The following is a 23,755-nucleotide window of genomic DNA, read 5'->3' on the forward strand; positions in this document are numbered from 1 at the left end:
AAAAAAAATCAAAATAAAGAATTATGTAAATAAGAACACTCAGCATAATAAGTTTTTGGCTGAATTGAAGTCTCAAAACTACAATTTCAAGCTCTCAGTTTCCATGATTTTAAATACATACAATTTTTAAAAAAATCCTATCCAAATGAAAGACTTTCAAGTCTACACATTTAAGAGCTTCAGGTATCAGTAAGTGTCATAATGTACATTTATTGAGCATCTATTAAGCGCCTACTTCTCTGCTAAACCTGATTTATTCATTCATTTCTTCCTTCAACACACACAATTGTGATCTCCTAATAAGTACCAGACCCTGGAGATAGAGGGCCAAACAAAAGGCAAGATCCTTAATCTCAGGGGAAAGATCTTACTGGGGAAGAAGAAAGACAACAAAAAATAAACAGATAAGTAAATGAGATAATTTCAGATGGTGAAAAAAATACATAGAAAGTAAATCAGAGTCACATTTTGGATGGGGATGATGGCAACCCACAGCAGCCCCAACAAGGTCCCTAATAATATTTTTTTAATGCTTAGGAAATCAGTGCTTGGAGAAACTAATAAATTTGACCAATTTTCACAGCTCGTGGTCTGGACAGGGTCTGCAATCTATGCTTGCCAAGTCCGTAATCCAATCTCTTACCTATTACGTAAATTGCCTTTGCACACACTCTATGATTTATGTCAAATTCCAAAGCTATCAATTCTCAATTAATGAGGTCACACCTGGTGAAGGCCAGGGATGACCAATCTCTGGCCGTGGGACTTTCTTCATAGGAACACAGAGCAGCGAGGGGTCATCAGCTATCTTTGTTACATAAAATCCAGCTTTTATTTATCTAAAACAAATACTCAACTCCTTCTGTTGTAAAATCAAAGAAGGATTTTAAAACAAGAAATACAAAAGAAGAAATGCAAATTCAGAATAAACACCCTTGGTATCTGTTCATTTCCTTATAAAATCCAGTTTTAACAAAATACCCTGCTAACTCAGTTTAGCAAAGTCCCCCCACCTTGACATCTGATCACTCCCCATATCTGATCACATTATTCCTCATCTTCCACTATTCCTCAGGTATGTCTGATCATCCTGGACTGTCTTAAGCAAGAATCCCATTAGGTCAGTTTAGCCATCCTCCTTACCCAGATATTTCCTCTTGGTAATTTTCCATTCACTCCCACTCTGCTCCTTGGCAATATAAATTCCTACCTGTCCATGCTGTGTTCAGAGTTAAGCTCAATCTCTGTCCCTCACTGCAAAATCTCATTGCTCGATCCCTCTACCTATCATGATCGTCCTAAATAAAGTCTTTTTTACTCTGCTTTAACGAGTATCACTGAAACACCCTCCATCAACATGGGAACAGTATCTTACAAGGATGAATCTTGGAGGAGACTGATAATCTGCAAGAACCAAGAATTCAAAGCATTCCAGGGAAAGTAAATATATCTCAACAGATGCACACAGACCCTAATATTCCTAAGGCAATTTAATATTTAATCTCTGAATGGATGAAAATTATCATAAAGTATATACCTGATAATATTCCATGGAAAACACTAGAAACATGGTCTCAGACGTCCAGAAGACAATCATTAGTTAGGATTCTAAGTTTTCCACATTTTCTAGAATGCATGAACACCCAAAACCAAATAAAATGATAGCTGTATCAGTGTAAAAATAGAACACAGGCTGGCATGAAGGACTGCAAATATAAACAAACAAGGGTATTGGACATCATTTCAACTAAATAATCATAGCCAAATAAAATATAGTAACTATCAAAGTTACTTTCCAATTTATCTTGTCCAAAAGTTGAATTCATCTAACAAAACATGAAGCTATATAGGACAAAATAATACCAAATCATTTAAATCACTGACAGAAAATATACTCTGCATGAGAAAGCCAAAGAAAGAAAGCATCAGGATAAGTTGAGGGCTTGGGTGCATACATTTCATGTTACCTTGTAATGACAATATATCCTCACTAACTCACTATAAGTTCATTTCCCTGAGAAATGTTTAGGATGCAATTTTATCACTGATTTTCCTCCCATTAAGCTAGGTTCTGAATATGCAAATGATTTTTCATTTTAATTTCAGACTAAATCAGTATACCAACACAAATCTATTTCTTACCAAGGTTTCAAAATAGAAGCAGCAGTACAATGGCAAAATAGGACACAAAGATGAAGAGCTAAGATCACAGGAGGATAGGGCTAAAGAATCTGTGTATGGTGTCTTTGATAACTTATAGTTCATTTCCAGGAAAGATAGATATTTTCAAATGCAATCAGTCCTGTAAATTAGGGCCAACAAACTACGTGACCAGAGAAATTTCACTGGGTCAGAAATCTTTGTGGAGACTATAATTACATTGCTCAATTTTACTTTTACCTACTCTAATAAACATTTAAAAACTTTTTTTTTTTTTTACCTGACCACATTCTTTGCTATGCTTCTGATAATGGCCTCTTGATAATCCTTGCACATCCTCTCTAGCCCCATTCTCTACCAAGGTGGTTTGGGAGAAAGTAACTCCACTCTGATTTCTGACTCTAGGGGTGGGTTTGGACCCAAGTGGGCATACAAAAGCCCCACATTCCCCAGGCTACAGTAATTAGACTAGGAACCAGTATTGGCACACGACCCACAAAGGTTATATTGGAACCACTGAAATTCAATTCAGAGACTTTTGTTAGAACTGTTCAGCTAGAGAGTATTTTTTTTGCTGGATTTTGAGATCAGTAGAATCTAAACCCAAGAGCTGTAGGGGGGCTGTCCAGGTTGCCAGAAAAATAAAAGAGCTTGCCTGAGAAAGAAACCTATACAGAAACACTCAGAGCTGAAAGATGGGGAAGAAATGACACCAGGATAATGTTTTTGAGCTCCTGACCCAACTGTATTTTTGGATATTTCTGCTATACAGGTCAACAAATTCCTGGTTTTCTTGATCCACTCTGAGCTGGGTTTCTGTCCCTTTCAAACAAAAGAATCCTGTTGAAGACACTCTCCGCTTCCCATAACATCCAGCTGCAAAGACAAGTTTAATCTATCAAAAATCTATTCATTATTTCCTTCTCATAATATCAACTGTCATGAAAATGAATCAAGAGTTAGAAATAAGGAGAAGGAAAGCTTATTTTCTTTAAATGCATTTTATAAAACTCAGATTTCCCCTATATGCAGAAGGCCTCTCCTACTTTTCTTTAGAGTCTAATTAAATTGGGCCACAACCTATTTTTCTGATAGATCCAAAGAAAATGTGCACTAGAGAATTTTACTTTGCCACTGTGGTTTCATTAATACAAACTGACAGAAGTCCATAAAAATGCTCAGGTCTCTGATTGACTCAGTCTTTCTGGATTTCTGAAGAGACTATTTCATACCTTCTCCACTCTACTTAAATCTCTGTTACCACCACTGTCATGAAAACCATGATCTTCCTCCTCAAATTCAATAAATGACTTTGACTCTGATATGGTTTGGCTGTGTCCCCACCCAAATCTCTTCTTGAATTGTAGCTCCCATAATGCCCACATGTCTTTGGAGGGACCCAGTGGAAAGTAATTGGATCATGGTGGTGGGTTTTTCCCTGGCTCCACCTCAGCTGTTCTCATGATAGTGAAGTCTCACGAGATCTGATGGTTTTATAAAGGGGACTTCCCTTATGTACGCTCTCTTGCCTTCTGCCACATAAGACATCCCTTAGATCTCCTTCGTCTTCTGCCATGATTGTCAGGCCTCCCTAGCTATGTGGAACTGTGAGTCCATTAAACCTCTTTCCTTTATAAATTACCCAGCCTCTGGTATATCGTTTTTAGCAGCATGAGAACAGACTAATACAGCTTCCTTCTTCAAAGATTAAAAAGATGTCAGACAGGAATTTCAACTTCTCACCACCAAATCTCCCTGAGTCTATTCCACTCTCTCCTTTCCTCTTGTTCCAGTAGAACAGTCCTCCTCTCTAGGGCTACTCCCTCAGTGTCCTCTGGCTTCTTCTCTGTGGACTTTCTCAACAATGTCAATGAACAGTACTCTCAACTATATCTTCCATCTTCCCACCTGAATCGTCCCTGTCAACTTTTAAAGTCAAGTCCCTTGACCTTTATATAAATTTATCCCCATCAACTCCACATCCTAGTCTAGCTATACCTTCTATTCTTAACTCCCTTTAGTCCTTCCTGTCAAAATTCTTGATAGAGTTGTTTTTACTCACTGCTTCCATTCATTGATCTATACCTCATCTCCTCCAAGGAGAAATGAAGGCAATATGTACCCTATGGGGCTGCTATTTGGATTAAAGGAGACATAAGTCTCAGTAGGTCACAGCATTCTTATTGAATTCATTTGTTTAGTAAAAATTTACTGAGCAACTCTACGTGGAAAGTGCTATGCAAGACGCTTTAACTTAACTAGATAAAATTTAGCCTCTTCTCGTCCAATGGGACAAAAAAGGAGAACAAAACACACATAATTAAGAAGCAAGGTGACCCATTTTACAAAGTATGGACCAAGGCAGGGTCAACAAAAGTGGAATCACCTCAGATGTGAATGTTGTCCTCTGAAGTTGTGTGACATGGAGGCCCTGAATCTAAAGGAACTGAATGAGGAGCCCTGAAATGAGAACCAGGGAAAAGCAGAACTGTAACACTCAGGTTCAACAATTAGAGCAATCCAAAGTGGTAAAGGAAGGCTCAATGTTGGTGAGGCAAAGCCGCTAAGCACCACTCTTCCTCCAACCCTGATAGCTCTCCCCAAATTTCTTCTCTTAGAATAAAGAATATTTAGGAACACCAGAAATTTTGAACACTATTCTGTTACTCCAAGTGGGAAACTCTAGCACCCACGGTGCCCTCTGGTGTGAAAAACAGGTTTCCTGTGCATACCAATATAATGGCCAGGTGCGATGGCTCACACCTGTAATCCCAGCATTTTGGGAGGCTGTAGTGGGTGGATCATCTGAGGTCAGGAGTTCGAGACCAGCCTGGCCAACATGGTGAAACCCCATCTCTACTAAAAATACAAAAATTAGCTGGGTGTGGCAGGGGGTACCTGTAATTCCAGCTACTTGGGAGACTGAGGCTGGAGAATTGCTTGAACATGGGAGGCGGAGGTTGCAGTGAGCCGAGATCATGCCACTGCACTCCAGCCTGGGCAACAGAGTGAGACTCTGTCTCAAAAAAAAAAAAAAAAAAAGATGATGAGTTTCTTAAAACCAACATGTATCTCAAATCCAAGGTTAACTGTGATTATTTTCAGAGCACAATAATCTGTAGCCTGCCTAACCTGAGTATCCTATTGGCAATCACTGATATGACCGCAACTTTGAATCTCCTTCTTGCTCCACAATTGTTGGAAGCAGGTGGCTAATTTTAAAACACTGTCTCTACTATCCTAAACTACCTCAACTGATACATTCTCATCAAGAAAGCCATCTGGGTTATTTTTGAATCCCACTTCAGGCTGGTAACTGCTCAACATCCATTCTTCACTTTTTCATGATCAAATGCACTTCATCACTCAGTTAAAATTCACTGACATTTACTGTTTATCCACACATACAGAGGACTAACACTTGCCTTTCTGCTCTCAGCATACTTGTTACATTCTCTTCTTTCTCCATGCAAAATTATTTTTGGTTTGTGGTTTCTTGCAAGATAGACTCAAAATCATTTTGTATTATATATTCTCCAGCTTTCCCAAGTTTCAAGAAAGCTATTCCTAAAAATGATCAAGGGCATGAACAACGTTTTTGGGGGTATAGAGTTCCCAAATAATGCCATGGAAGATACAGCTTAACGACTGGTCCACCAGTATCCTATAAGAATGCAGGCCCAGTGTGGTGGCTTACGCCTATAATCCCAGCACTTTGGGAGGCCGAGGTGGGCAGATTGCCTGAGCTCAGGAGTTCGAGACCAGCTTGGGCAATATGGTGAAACCCCTTCTCTACTAAAAATAAAAAACATGAGCCAGGTGTGGTGGTGCATGCCTGTAATCACAGCTTCTTGGGAGACTGAGGTTGAAGGATTGCTTGAACCCAGGAGGCAGAGGTTGCAGTGAGTCGAGATCCTGTCACTGCATTCCAGCCTGGGCAACAAAGTGAGACTTTGTCTCCAAAAAAAAAAAAAAAAAGAAAGAAAGAAAGAAAAAAAGCAATTACATTACATGGGCAAATGATTTACTCTCAGGAATATTTCGTCTTTCTGTTTCATCACAAGGTCAGTTGTAGCCTTACTTCTGTTTCATTTTTCAACATTAGATGCATTTATAATAACAGCTCCATGCTTAATTATGTACAATTGAGAACCTATAGTTACATCATCTTGTTCATTTGGAAATGACTTTGAGGGCAACTTAACACTCTGGCTCAATGCTCTTTTACCCACTGTACATGGGGTGTTCTTATCTACACTAGTAAATAGTCCAATCAATAGCTCACAATTGAGTAGCAGAAGACAAATTTTTCTTTCCTTACAACAACTTCTAAAGGATCTCTGAAGTTTGGCAGGCACATGACCAGGGAGGCAACTGGTATAGATGTAGCAAGCCCTATTAGTATCCACCCATATGCCTACTGACTTCCAACAGTCAGTATCTGTGTTCCTAAGGGCTTTTCCAAATCATGGAAGCTTGGAAGTACAGAGAAACTAACATTCTCTGGGAGCAGCCTTCAACTAACGACTGATGGGAGTTGGTGTATAAATATCTCAGTTCCCTCCCCTTTGGGTGGACTGATTTGGAGGCATGAGTTTTATGCCATTTCCCAGTTTCTCTATTTTAATACTCCAATGTTGGCAGCTTTTCTGCTATGATTTAGATGTGCATGTCCCTCTCAAATTCACACGTTGGAACTTAAACCTGAAGGTAATAATACTAAGAATCTTGAGGATGTGATCAGGCCATCAGAGCTCCACTGTCATGGATGAGATTAGTGTCCTTATAAAAAAGCTTGAGGAAGCAAGTTTATCCCTTTTTTTACCCTTCTGCCATGTGAGGACACAGCATTCATTCTTTTCCCCCTGGAGGGCAGAGCAACAAGATGCCATCTTAAAGCGGAGGAGAAGCCCTTTCCAGACACCAAACCTGCTGGTGCCCTGATCTTGGACTTGTAAGCCTCTAGAACTACGAGAAATCAATTTCTATTATTTAAAAAGTATCCAGTCTCATGTATTTTGTTATAGTAGCAGGAATGGACTGACAGTTTCTGATATGGTTTGGCTGTGTCCCCCCCCCCCAAAATTTCACCTTGAATTATAATAATCCCCACGTGTCAAGGGCGGGGCCAGGTGGAGATAACTGAATCACGGGGGCTGTTTCCCCCATACTGTCTCATGGTAGTGAATAAGTCTCACAAGATCTGATGGTTTTATAAATGAACTCCCCTGCACAAGTAATCTTGCCTTCCGCCGTGTAAGATGATCGTTTGCTCTTCCTTCGTCTTCCACCATGATTGTGGGGCCTCCCCAGCCATGTGGAACTGTGGATCTATTAATCCTCTTTCCTTTATAAATTACTCAGTCTTGGTTATGTCTTTATTAGCAGTGTGAGAACAGACTAATAAACTTTCCTTCCATGTGTTACTTTCCTTCTCTCCTGATGGTATTCCACGAACGTTCCAAGTAAACTACTTGCTATTGAATCCTTGCCTCAAGGTCTGTTTCTGGGGGGGAATCCTTGCTAAAATAGAGGAAGTTAAAGGAATTACACTTAGAACTTGAGAAAATACTTTTTACCTTTTTTTACGCTTGTAGAAGATTAATTTTAATCAATAGAGCAAGGCAGCACAATCTATTTACTAGCCATAAAATGGAATAATGATAACACCTAACTTACAAGCCTACTGCAAGAATCAAATGAGATAGTGTTTATAAAATGTATAACACAATATCTGGCATATAATACATGTTCAAAGAATTTGGTTACTGCTACAATCATTGTTCTAACTTTGAGGCATATCTTTTCTTTCTATAACCCAACAAAAAACTTATCAAATACCTAGTATGTGTTGTATTTTCATACTTTTTAAACATTAGACAATTACAAAAAAAAAACCCTGTTGTGTTTCATTTGAATTAAACCAAACTGGAAAAATATTAAATATCCAAAAGGAAGGCTGTGTTTGGTGGCTTATGCCTATAATTCCAGCACTTTGGGAGGCCAAGGCAGGAGGATTGTTTAAAGCCAGGAGTTCAAGACCAGTCTGGGCAACAAAGCGAGACCTTGTCTCTTAAAAAAAAATTTCCAAAGGCAGTTATGGTTTATCTAGAGAAGAACGGGCAGGACTGGAGTAATGGTGTCCATAGCAGCATTAGAATGAGGTTAGGGTTTGAACCAGCACTAAAATTCTACTTCCAAATGAAAAACGTGAGAGTCTTTGCAGGAGACAAATCATATGCAATTTGGAGTGCAGTGCAAAAATGGTCCCCATCCCTACCTGGGATGCTGTCCCATGTGTATCTACATGGTAATTTCCTCTCCTCCTTCAAATGTCTCTTTTTCAATTACGCCTATTCTTACCATCCTATTTAAAATCATGCCCTTTACCGCCACCCATCACAGCCCTTTTGATTTCCCTTATCCCACTCTATTTTATCAAAGCACTGATGACCTTCTGGCGTTCTATACATTTATTTATCATGCTGTTTCCTGCCTGTCTCTCCTTCTTTTTGCATCTTCTATGTTCATAGAAGAACATTTTTATCTTCTATGTTCATTGATGTGCCCCCTCATGTTACATGCCACCTGAAGTAAGCAGAGTAGTACTCAAGGTGCAGCTGCTGAATAGGTGAGTGACTAGTTGGGAATGTTCATTGTAGTATCTGTTTCCTATTTTTTAATCTAGCCTTCACAGGAGAAAGCAGACATAAACAGACACCGCCCTAATAGACAGATCCAATTATCCTGTTTTAATCCAACTAGTTAAGTGAGTAACTTAGAGCCAAATGTTCTTCTGTTTTACAGTGATATTCACAGTTATTGCACACCCTGGTCTTTGTAGAAAAGAAAATTCTTTTCAGCGAGTGGACTGTGTTCTGTGTTTAAAATAAAATTGAGGTCTGAAAAGAAATGGGAAGCTACTGCTATCATCCTTCCTAAGCAAATAAAAACTCTAGGGACAACTGTGGAATTTTCTCTCTCTCTCGTTTTTCATTATTTTTTAAGTAAGGTACAGTGATATTATTATTCTTAGTCACCCTGGGTGATTCCAATAATGATTTTGAGATTTTTCCAGCCATTCTGTAGAATGCATATCATTTATAAGGTTCTACTTCACTGCTGAGGGCACAGTTGCATTGTGAATGTTTTATATTTTCCAGATGATAATATCATATGAAACATGATACCATCCTTTTGCGTTTTGATAATCCCTACCTCCAGCAAGCTCAAGACCATATGATTTATTTTTCCATTTCAGTGTAGTTCAAATAAAACACAACAGAAATTTATTAAAAATTGTCCGATGTTGAAAGAAATATTGAAAAAGTAGTTGCAGAAGCCTAACTATGCAAATGTTTTCACAAAATATCTCTAAACTCTTTGCTTTTAAATAAACTTCATGCCAGCATAAAGTCTTACTTTTAAATTTGTTTTCTAGGATAAAATTTTTAAAATGCATCTTTCTAAAATGTCGCTTGCCTTATATTTAAATTATTAAATAAGTTGGTCCATATTTTTGGAAAGCAAGATTAAGAAAGCACAATATATAAGGATAAAATGATCCAAAAATATAGAGCAATACTCTCGGAAATTCAAAGGTTATAAATTAAAGACTTTAGCGACCAAGAGGGTAACATAAACAATTAAAATGGCCTGATTATAGGCAGTAGGGGGTGATGGGGACTGTGACAAAGTGAAGACTCCATGACCAATCCATGTTAGAGGCAGCTGCTACTCAGCTACAGCATATGATTGTCATGAAGAAACATGGTCAGTGTTGACAAATTTTGCAACTATGCGTATGTGTGTGTGCATTTGTGTGTGTGATTTTTTGAATAAGAGAAGCCAGAAATCTAAATTTTTTTTTCTGGGAAATTTCACATTGTCTGTGTTAAACAGAACACATTTATACCACAAAATTAGATACTGCTCTAAATTGACATAGTCAAATATTTAGTACCTAATAGAATTCACAGTGTTCTACACCTTCCAACTTTAGAAGGATAGCTCAATTCGATTTCAAAGACAGTAAAAATCTCCAGTTTTCATATCCTCTTACCTAGGGATACGTAGGCTCTAAATGGTAAGTGATTCTTTCAACCAGTGTAGACTCCTAATATCCCAACACAGGACCTTGCTTTAGAAATCCAAGCTGAAGCACCCAAGGTAACTGCTATCATAGATAGTACCCATATATTGCTTTAAAAAATCCCTGGCATTTATCATCTTAGAATCCTCCATCTCCGAGAATTCTGCCGCAAACATATCTGACCAGAAGCCTGAAAAGCCCTTGGGACTCACCCTGGGGAACCCCTTGCTGAGATAACTCACTTTGATTTATTTCTCTCCCAAACTTTCCGATTTCTTCCTCATTTTATAGTGCATCTGTTGCTATGGAAACATTGGTGCCGAAGACTTGGGCCGAACCATATAAAACCCCACCTTTCAGTACACAAATCAAGTGATATTTGAGCAGGAATCACACCACCAATTAGGCATATTTATACCAGGTTTGGGACAATAGAGCAGTAGGTGTTAAGCTGCATCTAGCAATCAAATAATTATTCTCAATGTTTTTCAAGAAGCTCAGTTTATTTGCTCTATTGTTGGGAAGCCAGCTCTCAGCTTATAGTTTGCTTCATCACTTTCTCTCTTTTCCATGTGTTTAGAATCTCTACCTTACATCCACATCCAATATTGGAATATTTGTCTTTCTCCAACCAGAAATAGGTAGAGGGTTTACTCTTTCTCTCTGCCTCTTTTTTATTCACAGAAAATAGAAAACTAATATGAGTGTGAAACTAGTTTGTGTGTTTTTAAAGAAAATGGATGAGATAACTTTCAGATTAGTTAATTTTAGATTAGCCAATTTTTGTTTAGGACCCCAAACAGAACTTTTCTTATCCACTGAGTTGCTGCATACCATAGCTTTGATGGCCTTGGATTCAGATGATACAGGGTTTGACTCTGCTTCTTGACTCTATCTAACTGCATGATATTTTGCCTTGAGTGGCCCTTTACATCATGGCATCACCCTTTCTCGTTTGTATTCAAATTTTTTAGCCTGGGTAATATCCATTCATCCATAGTCGTTTATTAAAGACCTAACATTTATAGGCGTAAAGCCAGGTGCTGGGGATACAAAGATGAAGAAACAAGATGCCTGCTTTAGAAGAGTTCCCAGTTTAGTGCAAGAAGGGAGTTAAGTTTAAAAAAAAATCTACAAAACATTGTGATGACTGTTTGAGAGGAACAATCCAGAACCATGTGGGAGGATTTTGGGAGAGGGGTGGGGTAGGAGAAGGTGGTAGCTGGACAGAAACTTTTCAATGAAGGGGTGATACTCAGATAACAGAAGATCGTTTTGGGGGTAGGAATGAAAGAGAAGAGATAGGAGGCTGACACAAGATCTAATTGAGAGATGCAAAGGGGAGTGGCAGTGGAGACAGGGAAGGGCACATGCAAAAAATGTTTTTTAGGTTGCAATTTATTTATTTATTTAGAGACAGAATCTTGCTTTGTCGCAGAGGCTGGAGTGCAGTGGCGCGATCTCAGCTCACTGCAACCTCCACCTCCCGGGTTCAAGCAATTCTCCTGCCTCAGCCTCCTGAGTAGCTAGGATCACAGGCGTGTGCCACCATGCCCAGCTAAACTTTTCTGTATTTTTAGTAGGGACAGGGTTTCACCACGTTGGCCAGGCTGGTCTCGAACTCCTGACCTCAGGTGATCTGCTCACCTTGGCCTCCCAGAGTGCTGGGATTACAGGGGTGAGCCACCGTGCCCAGGCAAGTTGCAATTTAGATACCGCGTGGCTGTGAGGGTGGGAGAAGAGTAGACTCTACTTGGAGTTCTAAAGAGATAGCATACAACTTGCAGGTAGGTAGCTGTTTTCTTAAAAACCCTCAAAAAGGGTTAAACCACTACTTAAGGCATGAATAACTACTATTCAAATATTATTGGCAAATTCTTGTTTTTATTTGTTTCTCTACCTCTAATACCTAAAGAAGAGAGAACATTGTCCTAAAAACCACCAGGACGAGAAAAACTCTAAGTTGTGTTTCTGTAAAATTTTTTTAAATCCCCCTCCTCCATCAGTGTTCTTATTTTTAGAAGTTAAATCATACCCACATAGCAACCGTTCCTACTTTAGAGGAAGAATCTTTCTTTTAAACAAACAAAGTGTAAATGTTCTATTCTTCCAGGAAGTTCACTTCCTGGGTCAGTAAACTGTAATGTGGCTATGAAATCAGGGGGCAACACAGCTGACAGCTAAAAACAATTAGCTAAAAAATCAGTATTATACAAACACCATTTGCATGATTCCAGTGACCATTAGAAACAAACGCAGGAAGTTCCCTCTAGAAAACAGCTAAAGAGTTTCTTAAATCGCATGCCAACCTTGAATTTTAATTGGAAATGAGGCTAATAACTGTTGTGTCTATCAGAGGTCTTATATTTGCAACCAAAGGTGGGAGTTTCTCTCTCTCTGTTTTTCTCTTTCCCCTTCCCTCCCTTCATCCTTTCCTTCCCCCATGATGTAAGTTGTTATCAAAAGAGTGATGGAACCAATATTGATTGCAGAAAGTCTTCTTGGTTCAGTTGGACAATAGGGTAATAGAAGAGTAGTAGGGGCATGAACCAGCGCCAGTTTACCTTATACCCAATTTACCTTTATCATCAATGACACAATGGCAATTCCGTTGGAAATCAGCAAAGGAAATCCCACAACTGGACATTTGTTTAAAAATGTAAGTTAAATTTGCTTCTTATACAAGCAACCAAATATTGATTTTTGGTTTGGAACATTCAGTTTATCATAATACCAAACACAGCAAGGCAGTCGATGCATTTACTCTCCCTTTTCATGAGGAAATCTACATGAACAGAAATGCTGAATCTGAGGATTTGAGAGTATTGGAGAGTAAAAGAGGGTTGATTAACCCAGTGACTTTTAAATTATTGGAGGTTCAAGGACCTCAAACAAAACCTTTCTTATCCATTGAATTGTTGTATACCACAGTGTTTATGGCCTTTGGATTCAGATGATCCAGGGCTTCTTGATTCTATCTAGCTGAATGATATTTTGCCTTGAGTGACCTCTTTTATGGTGCTCTTATGAAGACTAATTAATACACATAGGTAAAACACTTGGATGTAGGCTTAACACATCTTGTTCAATATGTTAGCTATAATCACAAAAAGTATATTTTTCTTATAGTCTACATTGCCATTGCATGATTAGCTAATTATGCATGTGCGTCTCAACAATTGAGTGTTACCTTTCTAAAACAGTTACCTGAGCAGGCCTGATCCTAATATTTGAGAGACAAGAATACAAAAGGAGTCCCACATATTATAGATCTCAATATTTAAATACTATAAACCAAGCTAAAAAATGTTAATTTAAATGTGTTATATCTTCCTGGCTTAACAAAGAATTCCTTCCTAACAACCTAGAAGCCAGATTTAAATTTAGAATACTTAAATTCCGGAACATAGCAAAGCAAGGAGACCCAGTCTCTGGTCCCCTCCCCATCCCTTCCTCTTTCTACCATGGCCTCCAGCACCTACGTGGAGACTACAAAGTCCAAAAGTCCAAGCTCCATTTACACCTCCCACCAACAGTCTTTTTTCAGCCCCCATTGGGCCCAGGAGCCCCATGAGCAGTGAATTCCAAGGTCCCAGCTACGCAGAGCAAGACTCAGAAGGAGGCAAAGGGCTCCAGGGGAAACGTGGGGTCTTTGTTGCAGAGGAGCAGGGCTGTCCAGGTGATGAGAAGTTGGAGTGCAGAGTAGCACAGCCCTCTATTATGCAGGGACCGGTACAGGGACCTCTCTTGCTAGTTTAAGATTATTTTTCTGTCCTGTTTTTAGTGCAAGTGAAGAACAATTACCTCTTTTTTCTCTTCCACTTACAAATCATCTTTCTTCACAGAAAAGTTTATAAAGAGTCATAAAAGCAACAACATGATTGTTCAGTTACCTGGAGAGCCACAGACATTTCCTATTTATCATGAGAACTGCAGTAAGAATATGCACTGATCTGAGTATGATCTTTTAATATTTAGTTAATAATAACTTTATTAACCAAAGTTAATTGAACCAAGAGGCCCATGTTCATGGTGAACTAAACTCAAACATGACTATTGGGCTTGCTGAATATAAGATCATTCAGAAAAGAAGGCCAGACCCGTGTTGGTGCTTGATCTATTTCCAAATTATACCTCTTGCTTCTGCTTCACTGTTTCTTTCAGATTATACCTTTCTAGGATTTTCTCTTACCTGAGAAAATGGGACCTCCCTTTCAAAATTCCTGCTGGTATATGAGGATCAAGCTGAAAAGCCACACTCTTCCTGACATGTCACTGCTGGCTCCAAGAGGAAAAAGTACCTTCTGTGTGGGGCACCCACATTGTACCTTCAATGATGCACATCACAGTGAACATTAGACCATGAAGCTTAAGTTAAACTCCCATGTCATAGCAAATGTTTCCTACGGGAGGTGAAGAGGAGGATGACTGGTATTCAACCCTGTTTGCCCCTAAGTCTTAGGGTAATGGGCATTTCTGTTGTCTTTTTTTGTTTTGTTTTGGTTTTGGTTTTTTAGCACCCATCACATCACTTGTGTTTCTTTCATTGGAAAAGGGTAGTGGGCCTACTAATCAAGGTACCCCCACTCCTATCCCATGCCCAGTGGGCTTGGTGTGGGGGAAGAACCCCAAGCATAACAACCAGTGGACTGTGGTCAAGCTCTGAACAAGTGATTCTTGGCTGGAGTCTCTTTCCAAAACGCCTGATATCTAGACCTGGAGCTAACTAGCTTCATCTGCTTCCAAGCTGTTTTGGGATGTGTGTGTGTGCATGTGCTCGCGCGCGTGCGTGTGTGTGTGTGTGTGTGTGTGTGTGTGATTCCCCACCCCCCGCCACATTCCTGGCAATTCTTTAAGCTACGTGATATCCTTCTAGTAAATTCCTTTTGCTGGAGTTAGGCAGAGTTTCCTTCATTTGCATGCGATCTAAGAGTCATTGCTGATACACTTGGCAGAGCCCCTGACACAAGAGAGAATCAATGAATGTTTGTTACATAAATGAATAATTACAACCTAAATGTATATCACTGCTTATTTGTAAAATAGTGGGGTTTTTTTTTCTGATTCATAAAACAACACATCATTGGCTAATTTGTTTTTTTTTCAAGGCAGGGCCTCACTCTGTCGCCCAGGCTGGAGTGCAGTGGCGCAATCTTGGCTCACTGCAACCTGCACCTCATGGGCTCAGACATTCCTTTCACCTCAGCCACCTGAGTAGCTGAAATTACAGGTGTGCACCACCATACCCGGCTAACTTTTGTATTTTTTGTAGTGATGGGGTTTTGCCATGTTGCTCAGCCTGGTGTCAAACTCCTGAGCTCAAGCGATCCACCTGCCTGGAGCTCCCAAATTGGCAAGATTACAGGTGTGAGCCACCACGCCCGGCCTACTACATTTTTTAAAATTTGGAAAAGTATAACAAAACAAAAGCCATCCATATTTCTACCACCTAGGGATTGCCTAACTTTTTAATTTGTTCTGTTTTTTTTAATATACTTGCATGATGTTTTCATTTCACAAAAGACGTATTAACAATACAATATATGCAGTAGTGCATTTTGTTTTTTTCCACTTAAAATTGTGGTGAAGGTTGTTTCATGTCACTATATAATCTTCAAAAATGATTAATTTTAATACCTATATAGTAGTCTGTCATCTTGGGACCTTAAATATCTTTACCAAGCTCCCAAGTTCTAGTTATATAGATTCTTTTTAATGTTTATTACTATGAAATATATTATAATGCACAATTTTACCTGCATCTACTTCCTTACCAAAGACAAAAGCAAACATAAAATAAAAAGCAAGAGGAATAGTACATCAAATAATTAGAACTCTTAAAAGCTTTTGACAGTTTTTTAAAATTTCATTTAATTTTAATTTCATTCATTTTAATTTCAATTGCAGTAATGTGATCTCAGCTTACTGCAACCTCCACCTCTCAGGTTCAAGCGATTCTCCTGCCTCAGCCTCCCAAGAAGTTGAGATCACAGGAGTGTGCCACCACACCCAGCTATTTTTTTTTTTGTATTTTAGTAGAGATAGGGTTTTCCCATGTTGGCCAGGGTGGTCTCAAACTCCTGGTTGCAAGTGATTCACCTGCCTTGGCCTCCCAAAGTGCTGGGATTATAGGCATTAGCCACCATGCCTGGCAGACATTTTGATAAGTATTTTTAAACTTTTCTGTAGGAAGGTTGTATTATGTAACCCTCCCACCACAAGTAATGAAAGAGATTGTCCTTCTCACTGCATCCTTGCCAGTATTGAGTTTATTTTTTTGTATTTTTTACTTATTTAATACATAAAACACAGCACTTCATTTTTATTTTAATTTGCATTTCTGCGATTAATAGTAATAACATTTATTAAATGCGTGCATTGGTCTTTTATTTCTTCCTTTTGAATTATGCATTCAGATATTTGGACAATTCTATTGGGGTGCTACTGTTTACTCACTGATTTGCAAGAGTTCCTCAGGGCTATCATGAACTGTCATGTCACGTTTGGTGTCAATATTGTTTTCCATGATTCTGTTCTGCTTTAAAATGCATGCATTTCTGCATATGAAAGTTTAAAATATATTCAAATCTTTATTTTGCTTTGTGATTCTTCCCATTGATTTTATATTTAAAAAGTACTTCCCCTAAAGTTAGTTAAATATTTTATTCTAGCTTTGTTTTCCACCGTGCATAAAAACTTAAAATTTATGTGGAATTTCGTTTGGAGGGTCATGTAAACAGAGGTTCTCAGTTGAATGCTTTCTATACACTTAGCCAAGTTCCATGACGTTTTCGTCAAATACTCCTCCCTGGTTCATAACGCTTTCTCTGTCATATTTCTGGTTCTAAGAATGACCTAAATCTGTTTCCAGGCTCTTCTACTCACTGAGCTATTAATCAAATTCTTACACCAGTACTACATTGCTATAATGATTGTAGTTCAATGATCAAATTTATTTTTGTTTCAACAATGGCACCCATTACCACTATCGCTCCCATCTACCTACCTTCACCCTCACACCACCCACATCTACCACCCACCACCCCCATCCATACCACCTCATCTACCACCTTCATGTATTCATCTCTACCATCAAACTTCCCCCACATCCACCTCCCCCAAAACTCCACTCCCTACACCACCTGTATTTACCACCACCTCCCATCTTACCACCACCACTCACCTTCCCCACCACCACTACTATTCTTTGGAAAAGTTTCCTTTTATTTTTATGTAGTGATTCTTCCAGATGGATGTTAGAATCATTTTGTAAGGTTCTCCCAAATCCCAGTGTAATAACACTATATAATTGATCTGGGAAAAATAACCATTTCATAATATTCATCTTTCTACCAAAGCATAAGGTATGTCTTTCTTTTTTTGCTTCTCAGTTTATTGGTTTGAGTAAAATTGTGTAGCTTTCTACAAAGGCTTTTATATATTTCTTATTATTCACAAGTATTTTATGTACGTTTTCTATTGTTCCTACTCAATTTATATATTAGTTAATTCATGAATAGAATCATTTTCCATTCTACTTTTTAATTAATAAAACACTGGCATTTAGGGTGGCCATCGATTTTTGAACACGTATTTTATAACTAAAAACCTTACCAAAATTTCATACCAGTTCCTTTAGGTTTTAATTGATCCCATGGTGTATCCATCACTTTTAAACAAAATCAAGACACACTGTCTAATTTTTGATTACTTATATGAGAAGCTTCACTTAAGCATAGGCATTAAATGCTATTTTACTATTTATTTTTTTAAAATCACCCTTTTATGAGATGAATATAAAGACCTGAAATTGAAGCCACTTTAGAAATCTAAAACATAACATGTGTTCCTCTGCTGAACTACATTCATTTTCCTTGGGCACTCAGTCTTACTATTCAAAACTACAAAAAGGGCTCTGAATGAGAGACATTAAGTCACTTCTCACTTGGATTCAACAGGACAAATTAAAACAATTAAACAAAATAAAACAATTCAGAATTTTGACAGAAACACACCAGCAAATTGTTGCCATATAAAGAGTAATTTGTCTCCAAATTTAACTCCAGAGATAATGGCCAGGATGATTTTTTAAATAAAATATTTTTAAAATGTTTTATTTAAAATATATATAAAACATATAGTGACAAAGCAATTGCATGCTCTTCTATATATGAGCAGATACCTTTTTCCCCAGGTAAGCATACATTTCCTGTTTCAAAAGATCAGGATAATAGTACCAACAAATTATTAATTCACAAAATATTTGTTGTGCTCCTAGTAAGTGTGGGGTTCTGTGTTATTGGGAAAGATTAGAGGGCTATAGTGATGATTATGGACAGGAACTGAAGAGACACTGGCATATAACAGAAGCTCAACAAATAATTAAGTGTATTATTTAATATTATACATAATGATTATTAATTATTGTTTACTATAAATTTCCAGAAGACTGAAAGTCTAGTTCACCATTGTCTTCCAAGGGCCTAGCATGGCAAATATACACATGCAATAAATATTTGCAGAATATTTGTTGACTGATTGATGTATTTTTACAAAAACCTCAATTGCCAAAAAAATATTTTGACTCAATTCTTAACTTCTAGCCTAAATCAGTTCTTAAAAGATACATTTGTTAAAGCCAAGAATACTCCCCTTTTGAAGTCGGAATAAGGTTCTAAATTGCTCTTTCTACACTAGAAAAAAAAAAAACCTTCTAAAAATCAGATCTTTAAGTTGGCACAGGAAAATGCGATGAGGCAGAGTATTGGTTCCTTCACTCATTCGCCAAATGTTTATTGAGGACCTTCTGCATATAAGAAATAAAATAAATGGCCATTATAGAGCTTACAGACAGCCAAACAAACAAACAAACACACAATTGCAAACTGGAATAAGTGTGTGGAATAAAAGTAAAAGGATGATGAGAGAGTTGGGTTGGTGGGGAAGAGAGGTCAAGGAAGCCCAAGGGATGAATATGACCCAGACTGGTAAAATATAGAGGGAAGATGGTTGGGGCTGTTCAGAAACAGACAGAGGGTCAGTGTGACAGCATCAAGAGGAAGAGATGCACAAGATGAGGCTGGCCAAGTACCAAAGGCTCTAGGAGTCTCTGGAATCTGTCCCAGGTATGTGGGTGGTATTTTATGTAGGGAACTGACATTATCCTATCTGTTCTGCATGAAGGATTAGAAGAGCCAGGCAAGGAACCAGGGTTCTTGTTAGGAAGTTATACTAGTGGTCCAGGTAAGAGATGACAGCTTGAAGTTTGATAGTGGTGGTGGTGGGTATAGAAAGAATTTATTAAGATGTATTTAGAGATCTATATAGAAAATAGCATTTATGAGACTACATGATGGTTTTAAATGTGGAGGGTCAAGGGAATGGAGGTGTCAAAGGTGATTCTGGTTGAGTTTCTGGTTAAAGCAACTCCATGGATAGTGGTGCCATTTACCAGGTTAAGAAGGACTAGAAAGTTGTTAGCTTATCTTTGTTGCTATTATTGTTTTTGTTGTTTAATGCATTTTGCTTGTTTTGCATTTGCTTGGAAGGGTAGCAAAAAGGATGGAAGGCAACATCAACAAATCATTTGGGGACACAGTATGTTTGAGATACTCTAGAAGACTCAGGTCCTGGGTTGTCGTGGCTCCCAGGTAAGTGACATGTAGAAGTGAGGTACATTTGAACCCTGCTCTTCCCTACCATGGTTGTGTATATAAAGCCTCAAATAGGTTAGTTCCCTTAAATAATCTTTAAAGTATTTTCTGAACCTATGCTACTCTATCTTTACCTTCTGCTCTTATGCTAACATAATGTTAATGTTGTCATTAAACACAGTTCAGAGGGATGTTGGTGTACTGGGCTGAAGAGTGTCTCCCAAGAATTCATGCCCATCCAGAACCTGTGTATATGACGTTTAGAAGTCAGGCCTTTGCAAATGTAATCTGGTTAACATGAAGTCATACTGAATGAGGAACAGGTCCTAAATCCACTATGAATGATGTCCGTATAAGAAGAGGGAAATTTGGACACAGGGACAGAGATAGAGAGGAAGATGCCATGTGAAGACAGAGGCAGAGATTGGAGTTATGCTGCCACAAGCCAAGGAATACCTGGGGCTACCAGAAGCCGGAAAAGGCAAGCAAGAATCCTCCCTTAGAGGTTTTGGAGGGTGCACGGCCTTGCCAACACCTTGATTTTGGACCTCTAGCCTCCAGAACCATGAGAGAATAAACGTCTGTGGTTTTAAGCCACCCAGTTTTGGTAACTTGTTATAACAGCCCTAGGAAACTAATATAGTTGGGAAATTTAAGGGAATTAACTGTTTGAGCCTGAATCATTATATAGGACACACAGTATAGATTCAGTAAATATCCATTTCCCTCTTACTCATAATGGTCATCACCATTTTCCTGGTGATTTAAATTATGAGTAATCCATACATCTACTCATCTAGGTAGCTCTTACTATTCCCAGGACTGTTTTATAAGTGAGGAAACTGACGCTTAGGAAAGTTAAATAATTTTCCCAGAATCACAAAGCTAAACACAGAAGAGTCGGATTTCAAATACCTGCCTCCCATACCTACAGCATTTCAGCAGGCCCTGACAGAGTGGAAAGGCACTGACAGACCAGATTTTCAGTGCTTAGATATCAACTGATTCAATGCTTAGATATCAATTTTCAATTGATATCTAATTAATAACAATTAACACTCACATTTATTAATAAAATAACAAGCTGCAGAGACCTAGTACAATCTCTACCCATTCACAGAAGAAAGCACGATTTTTAGTCTAAAGTCAACATTACCCAGGAAATTGCCATTGGCTTCTATTGCTTCCATTTAGCAGTGCACCTGCCTTGCACATATGTATTCCAAGTCAAGGTATTATCATCAGATTGGACATTTATGGCTTTGATTTACTTAAATGCATTTTCCTTATGTATTCCCCCACTTCATTTTGATGATACTGACTCATTCTCGCCACCTAACAAGACTATAAAAATAAACAGTGCGAGTGCAGAGGAAACTGTCTCCAAACTTCATATCCAAGATGCCCATCCTTTATATTATAAAGCAAAAAATAAACCCATATATTAAATTTACCTTTCTTCCTAACTAACCTAGTTACCTTTCTCCCCAACATTGAGTTGTTGTGCTATAGAATATAACAGATACACAAATCTAAGGTGGCAGAGCTGTTATTATAGGGTGTCAATTTCATAGAATTCTAGTGTAGGAGGGGCTTCTAAAAAGCATCTTGTCCATCTGTATCAGGTAAGAGAAAGAGTGTCTACAGCCTCCAAGCCCCAAAAGAGAAGCGGTTGCACCCAATTTTGTGAGTTACCTAAGACCCTGTGGCTATGTCTTGGTAGAACTCTGTAGAATGCCAGGTTTCCTGATTTCCCTAAAAGTGTGTTCAGTCTTTCAAGCTGCCATCAACTATTAACAATGACACTTTCCTCTGGCTTTGTGCCAACTTTTCTTTTTGTTTATTATTCTGGCCATAAAAAGATCACCATAAATAACCTCAGCGATTCAGGTTCCCTTAACTGATATCTAATATTGACAAATTAACTCAGCCCGAGTTGAAAGCTCCATATACACACACACGGTTTCAAGAAGGGCGATCGCGCTTATCCTCCAAACTGAGCAGTGATGATCCCTGGACTTCTCAAGTTTACCCTCTAGGAGGCTGATATGGCACACAATTTTGACAAGAGTTTGGAACCGAGATCCTCTTCCACGCCCTGCCCACAAGGGTGCCCACAAGCAGAAGTTCTCTCTCTCTCTCTCCATTACAACCCACCACGCGCGCGCGCACACACACACACGCGCACACACACACACACACACACACACACACACACAAATAACAAAGGAAAATACAGCCCCATAAAGGCTCAGCTATTGCATCCTCCAATCCACACCTGCCAAAAGACAAAAACCATAAGGGAATTCTGCCCTGGCAATATGTCCAGCACTCCTCGGGAAAAGCAGCGCCGTGGCACCCCCAGGGTGTGCGCGGCTGTATACACACAAAGAACTGGTGCTGGGCTTGCGAGCGGTTCGGGGTACCAGCACGATCTCAGGGCTGGAATCCGGGGTTCTCCTGCACGCCCTCCCGCCCAGCAAAATGGAACTATCCTTTATTTGACCCGTGGAGAGCCCAGGCTGGATAGTATCGCAAGGGTTGGGGGTGGGCGGTCCCCTATCCCTACCCTCCAGGCAGCAGGTCCCTAGCCTTTGCATCTCCTAGGAGATGCATGATCGCGCTGTCACAGAGGTCCTCTTTGCATCCTCTCCCGTCAAAGGGAGATGCTCCGGGTACCAGCGGCGCGCATCCCGGCAGGCGCCTCTCCTTGCGCGGACACCCACCCAGGCAGCCCCGACAGGCGTGCCTGCCTACCTGGTGGCCGGCTGTCAGCGAAGCGGCGGTGCCTCAGCCCCTTCTCAGCTGCTACAGCGCTCCCAGCGCCATGTTCCCGGTCTCCCCGGGCGCACGCTGGGGAACTACTACGGGCTGGGTAGGGGCAAGGGGGGCGGGGGCCAGCGGGAGGGGGTGGGAGGCAGAGCCACAGCTTTCTACTCTCCACCCAAACCTCCCCCAGTTACTGAGCATGCCCAGCTGCCCGGCTTCGCTCCTCGGAGGACTGTCCATGAGCGCACGCAGCTGCTCCGGGTTTTCGTGGCAGCCGGCGGGAGGCAGGCGGTAGCTGCGGCCGGGGGTGAAGGTGAGGGGGAGGGTCGGGGGGCGTGTCTACACTCCGGGTGCAGGAGCCGGGAGCTCGAGCAGGCGACCAATCCAGTCACGCTTACTCCCAGCGGTCCCCGGCGGGGGCAGCTCCTGCACGCCCTCTCCCCCAGCACTCGGGATTTGCAGAAATTTTGTTCAGGACCATTGCAGGATTGAGCTTTGCTTAAGAGGCTAGCAGAGGTGGGGAGGAGGAGGGGCTGAGAATCAGAACAGCGGGCTGGCTGCTTTGCCGCCACCTGGACCGGTGCTTCTCAAACTTTAATGTACCTGTGAATTAAAATGCAGATTCAGATTCAATTGGCTGTGTCCTGAGGTTCTGCAAGTCTAACAACCTCCCAGGTGATGCTGCTGCTGCTGGCCCTCCCACCACTCTGAATAGCAAGGATCTAGATAACCCCTTATCTGTGACCTCTGAGTGGCCATCCTTCAATCCGCCAGCCCAGCAATGGTCTCTGGTGTCCACAGAGACTCCTCTAGCCTGGGGTTGCTGGGCCTTCCCTGAAAGCAGTCTTCGTGGGGGTAGGCTCCACGAAGCTTCTGACCACCCAGCTTCTCCTTGGCTGCTGTCTGATTTAGAATTTAAGGCCCAGGGGAGGAAGGATTCCTGGACCTTTTCATGCTCACTTTGCTAGTTGGCTAGTAAGCCAGTTGCTGGTTGAGCTGCCCTGGTCAAGTCTGAACCAGTCTGCCTTGGCTGTCCCCTTGCCTTTCCTGAGCTGGGACAAAAACTCAGACTGGGCATCAA

The 23,755-nt window shown here is 40.0% G+C and overlaps 1 protein-coding gene across 3 annotated transcripts in view; it reads right to left on the reverse strand.

Annotated features, from left to right (window-relative positions):
* Positions 1 to 22,967, reverse strand: part of PAK7 (p21 protein (Cdc42/Rac)-activated kinase 7) — a 319,541-nt gene extending 296,574 nt beyond the window's left edge. Inside the window, exon 1 of one of the 3 annotated variants that reach the window (XM_011948856.1) lies at positions 22,663 to 22,967. The gene's annotated coding sequence lies outside the window, so the exon portion shown is untranslated. The remainder of the gene's footprint in view (positions 1 to 22,662) is intronic. The other 2 variants (XM_011948858.1, XM_011948857.1) reach the window with 2 other exon arrangements.
* Positions 22,968 to 23,755: the final 788 nt, after the last annotated feature.

The sequence above is a fragment of the Colobus angolensis genome, unplaced genomic scaffold (assembly GCF_000951035.1).
Source record: "Colobus angolensis palliatus isolate OR3802 unplaced genomic scaffold, Cang.pa_1.0 Scaffold285, whole genome shotgun sequence".
NCBI lineage: Eukaryota > Metazoa > Chordata > Mammalia > Primates > Cercopithecidae > Colobus > Colobus angolensis.